Source organism: Sus scrofa, chromosome 18 (genome assembly GCF_000003025.6).
Source record: "Sus scrofa isolate TJ Tabasco breed Duroc chromosome 18, Sscrofa11.1, whole genome shotgun sequence".
NCBI lineage: Eukaryota > Metazoa > Chordata > Mammalia > Artiodactyla > Suidae > Sus > Sus scrofa.
This window is the reverse complement of record NC_010460.4, coordinates 42,722,593-42,728,592: the sequence shown is the minus strand read 5'-3', so window position 1 is coordinate 42,728,592 and position 6,000 is coordinate 42,722,593.

Sequence of the window (6,000 nt, the reverse complement as noted above, 5' to 3'; positions counted from 1 at the left end):
TTCACATATTAATGAATTTCAACTAGGCAGACCGGGACAGACGGCATCTACAGACAGTGCCAGCATCTAACAGTGAAGTCTTTGTCCCTGCTTAGCAATTCAAAACAAAGCTGTTTTCTCTTTTCAGGAAAAAAGGAAACCTAAATAACACGCCAACCTTCAATCAAACTGCAGAAACAAATCGTTCCTGCAGTGTGGGCTTTTAAGGATGCATTTCAGTTTGCTGCAGGTGCATCCAGGGCACGGTGTCAAAAGTTGCCTTTCCTCCAGCTCTTTCCGTGCAGCCTGGACACAACAGCATCAGTGCTTTCCCGCCTTTCATATCACTACCATCCCCAGCACCAACTCTCATGGACTTTAAACAAAGACACATCTTGTCATCATGCCCACTAAGCCCACTGCCAGCTATCTGTTGTAACATTTCTGTCTGTCCTTAGATCTTTGGAATAAACTGACTCTGTATTTTATCAGACCTTATGTCTCCTCATCTGTTATCTTCGTGCCCTTCACACTGACATGCTGTGTTCAACTTCTTAACTGAGTGTTTACTGCTGGTGGCACTTTTTCCCTGCCATTCACTTTCTGCCATTCTGGAATTTGCATTACATTAATATGCAAATGAAATGAAATGAAACACTTTCTTATTCAGTTGAGAATTCGCAGTTCTAGGGCTGAAGATGGGCTGGCTTATTTTTTAATAGATTTTTATAACACCAAGTTGTGCTGCCGTGTTGGAAAACAGATGTTTGCCTTCCTTCTTTCCTTTTTTCCCCCTTCCTTTCTTCCTTCCTCTTTCTCTCACTTGCCCTTGATAGGGATCAGGACAGTCTACTCCAAAATGTGGCACCTTCGGTAATGGTAAAATATTAAATATTTTAATCTGAAAGAGCTTGAGAAAAAAGGCAAAAGCAAGAAGGTCCCTCTTACTCCCCCTACAATGTTTCTTCCCTAAAACAAGTCATAATCTTCATGATAAGAAGCCTCCCATATCATGGAGAACTGTTGCAGGAAGGGCGACCCCTGCCAGAGCTCTCAGAATGGGCTCTTGTCTGGCTCTTGGAAATGCGTTGTCCAAGGAGACACACATGCTGACAAAGCAAAAGACTTTATTGGGAAGGGGCGCCTGGGCAGAGAGCAGCAGGGTAAGCGAACCCAGGAGAACTGCTCTGCCATGTGGCTCGCAGTCTCAGGTTTTGTGGGAATGGAGATAGCTTCCAGGTTGCCTTTGGCCAATCATCTCACTCAGCCCATACTTGGTCTGGGTCAGGGTCCTTCTTGGTGGCAGGTGCACTGCTCAGCCAAGATGGATTCCAGCACCAAGGATTCTGGGAAGTTGGTCATCTCCTCCCTCCTATTGGCCCATCCCAGACTCTCAGTCTTCAGAGTCGCACCTGATTCTTTATCAGGGCCTCCTGCTGTGAGAGGAGTCAGGCAAGGAGCTGTTATTGTGCCTGGCCAAGGTGGGTGGTTCAGTCCACAGTCTCCTAACAGAATTTATATTAAATAAACTGTGCTTTTCCCCTGTTAATCTGGCTTTGTCAGTTTAATTTTCAGACCCTAAGAAGTTAAAGGAAAACTTTTCCTCTCTTAATTTCTTCCTTCATTTCTTATGTATTTATTTAGCTGTGATAAAATATACATAGCATTCACCATTTTTTTTTGTTTGCTTTTTCGGGCCAGCTGAACCTGTGGCATATGGAGGTTCGTTCCCCAGCTAGGGGTCGAAATCAGAGCTACAATTGCTGGAAATTCCCAGGCTGGTGTTGACTCAAAGCTGTAGCTGCCGGCCGACATCACACCCACAGCAACATGAGATCTGAGCTGCATCCGCTACCTAAACCGCAGCTCATGGCAACACTGGATCCTTTACCTACTGAGCGAGGCCAGGGATGGAATCTGCATCCTCGTGGTTACTAGCCAGATTCATTTCTGCTGCGCCACAACAGAAACTCCCCATTTTAACCTCTTTTAAATTATAGTTCAGTGACGTCAAGTACATTCACTGGCAAGTTAATTTTGTAGATATTGACAAACTGATTCTAAAGTTTATATGAAGAGGTAAAAGACCCAGAATAGCTACCACTATATCAAAGAAGAAGAGTAAAGTCTGAGGACTGGCACTACTTGACTTTAAGACTTGCTTTAAGAGTTCCTGACGTGGCACAGTGGTTAACGAATCCGACTAGGAACCATGAGGTTGTGGGTTCGATCCCTGGCCTTGCTCAGTGGGTTGAGGATCCGGCGTTGCCGTGAGCTGTGGTGTAGGTCACAGACTCTGCTCGGATCTGGCGTTGCTGTGGCTCTGGCATAGGCTGGCAGCTACAGCTCCGATTCGACCCCTAGCCTGGGAACTTCCATGTGCCGCAGGAAGTGGCCCTAGAAAAGGCAAAAAGACAAAAAAAAAAAAAAGAATTACTATAAAATTATGATAATTACCCTCCCTACTGTGGCCCATCAGGTTAACAGTATGACTGCAGCGGATTGGGTCACTGCGGAGGTGCAGTTTCAATCCCTGGCCAAGCACAGTGGGTTAAAGGATCTGGTGTTGTCACAGATACAGTGTAGGTTGCCACTGCAGCTCAGATTCAGCTCCTGACTCGGAAACTTCCATATGCCATGGGTGTAGCCATTAAAAAAAAAATAAGTAAAATAAAATAAAGCTATGTTTGGAGTTCTCGTTGTGGCGCAGTGGAAACGAATCCGACTAGGAACCATGACGTTTCAGGTTTGATCCCTGGCCTTGCTCAGTGGGCTAAGGATCTGGCATTGCCTGAGCTGTGATGTAGGTCGCAGACACAGCTCGGATCCTGCATTGCTGTGGCTGTGGCTTGGGCTGGCAGCAACAGCTCCGATTCGACCCCCAGCCTGCGAACCTCTGTATGCTTCGGGAGCAGCCCTGAAAAGACAAAAGACAAAATATATATATATAAAATAAAAAACAAAGCTATGGTAATGAAGACAGTGTGTTTTGGTGAAAGAATAAACAAATAGAACAGAGAGCCCAGAATTAGACCCACATAAATACAATCAACAGATCTTTGACGAATGAACATAGGCAATACAATGCAGAAAAGATAGTCTTTTCAATAAATGGTGCTGGGACAACTAGACTTCCACATGCAAAAAAGTGAATCTAGACATAGACTCTTCATCAAAATGGACTCAGAATGGAACATAGACTTAAATGTGAAATGCAAAGCTATGAAACTTCTAAAGTTAACACAGGAAAAGCAAACCTCGATGTCCTGCGGCACGGCAGTGAGTTTTAATATGACACCAAAGGCATAATCCATGGAAAAAATCATTGGTGAGCCAGACTTCATTAGAATTTAAAGACACTGTTAAGAGATTGAGAAGACAAGCCACAGAACTGGGAGAAAATTTGCAAAGGCATTCTGACAAAGGGCTGTCATTCAGAATATACAAAGAACTCTTAAAACTCAAAAATAAGAAAACAAACAACCTAATTAAAAACTGTGCAAAAAAACCTAAAAAGACACCTCACCAGAGAAGACCAAAAGATGGCATATAAGCATGTGAAAAAATACTCCACTTCTTATGTCATTAGGGAAATGCGAATTAAAACAGTGGGATACCACTGCATACCTATTAGAATGGCCAAAATCTAGAAGACGGACAATGCCAGATGCTAGTGGAGGATGTGAAGCAACAGGAATTCTCATTCTTTGCTGCTGAGAATTCAAAATGCTACACCATTTAGGAAGATCATTGGCAGTCTCTTACAAAACTAAGCCTGCTCCTATCACGTGAATCGGCAGTTACACTCCTTGGTATTTACCCAAATGAACTGAAAACAATTGTCCATACAACTTACACATGGATCTTTAAAGCAACTTTATTCATAACAGCCCAAACCTGGAAGCTACCAAGATGTCTTTCAGTAGGTCAATGGATAGATAATCTCTGGTACATCCAGACGATAGAATAATATTCAGCACTGAAAAGGAATGAGGTATCAAGCCATGAGAAGACATGGAGGAAACAATGGCATATGAAGGGAAAGATACCAATCTGAAGACAATGCTCTACACTTTATGATGCCAACTCTATGACATTCTGAAAAACAGTCAAAAATTTTTAGCAAAAAAAAAAGAGAGAGAGAGATGAAGATAGCAAAAAATAAATAAATAATCAATGGCTGCCGGGGGTGGGAGTGGGGAGGGAAGGATGCATCTGCAAAGCACAGAGGGTTTTTACCGCAGTGAAATTATTTTGTGTGATACTATAATGGTAGATATATGTGATTATGTATTTGCCAAAACCCGTAAAATGTACAACACTGAGAGTAAAGCCTGGTGTAAACTGTGAATTTGGTTGATAATGGTGTGTCAACGTAGGTGCATCAGTTATAACACATCAGTTATAACACTCCTATGCAGGATGTTAATAGCAGGGGAGGCTGTGGGTGTGTGGCAGCAGAGGTTACATGGGAACTCTGCACATTTGGCTGTGAACCTGAAACTGCTCTAAGAAATAAAGTCCATGGAGTAAATAACAAATATTTCTAATAATTCAACATCCACCTTCTATATGACCTTGCATTCCATTCCTAGGTATTTACACAAGTGAGAGGAAAACATATGTCCACACAAAGACTAGTACACAAATATTTAGAGTAACTTTATTCATATGAACTAAAAACTGGAAACAACTCAGATGTCCATCAATGGGCGAAAGAATAAACAAGATAAGGCATAACCATGAAATGGATACCAGCCATAAAGAAGAACAGATTACTGATACCCTAAAAATCATGCTAAGGCAGAGAAGCCAGAAGCAAAAGAGTACAGGCCATACGAGCAACTATTTAAAATTCCAGAAAGTGTAAATTAACCTGTGTGGTGACAAAAAACAGATCAGCAGTGCTGGTGGAGGGAGGAAAATACTAGAAATACTAGAAAATACTAGAATCGGCAACAGGAAACTTGTGGCTGATGGAAACATTGTGTCTGATTGAGGTGAGGATTTCATGGGTGTGTGTTCCTGATAAAGATCATCAAATTGTGCCTTTAAAATGATGGAGCACTTGGTATACCTCAATAACGTTGAAATGTATAATCAAATGAATACCAACAATGGGCTTTCATTTAGATCTTTTCTGAAAAACTGAGCATTAAAGATATACCGTATTTGGAGAAGACTTTATACTAAAAGCTTTAAAAATTATTTGGCTCCATATCAGGAAATTTAAGGAAATCACAAAGGTGTTTGTCCTAATATTATTTATAAAGGACAGATTTTAAATGACCTAAATGGTCAGAAGGGGGATTAGTTGAGTATATCATGGTACACACCGGGGAATTCCACTACGCAATCATTGAAAACAATGTCGTTGAAGTGTATTTAATGTCACAGATATTTACAGAACATGAATGAGTGAAAAAAAAACACTGGTTAACAGAACGTATCTGTGATCTGACCCCATCTTTAAAATACTCATATCTCTAAATGCTTAGAAGTCTGGATGGCATATATTATGTCTTGGTGGCAAAGTGATGGGTAATTTTATTCTTTCTCCTTCTTATTTTGTAATTGATGCACAGTAAGCAGGCATGATGCATGTGGTAATGATTTCTGAAAGCCTCTCGGCCACTCTAGGAGGAAGGACCCTGGGCGTGATTGTTTTATGAATGCTGCTTATTGGAGAGGGTGAATGGGGTGCCCTGAGCCCTATTTTGACCCTTCCTCACCCCATTCTCATCCTCAGGAATGTAGGTGAGATCATTGAAGGTACAACATCAGGATAAACGGTGAGGAAGGCACTTGCTTCCCTCCCAGGCCCCCAAACATGCCACTGACCCTCCGTTCAGTTTGCCCTTGCATCCTCTGAACAGGAGGCAGGTGGAGGGACGCCCCAGTGATGCCCAGAACCATAAGAGCCTCTGGATGCCCTGGATTGGCTATACCGTCCCTTCATCTACACAAGCTCAAAGCAGCAGAGGAAATTCCCCTCAAAGCCCAGCTGTTAATGATGCCATC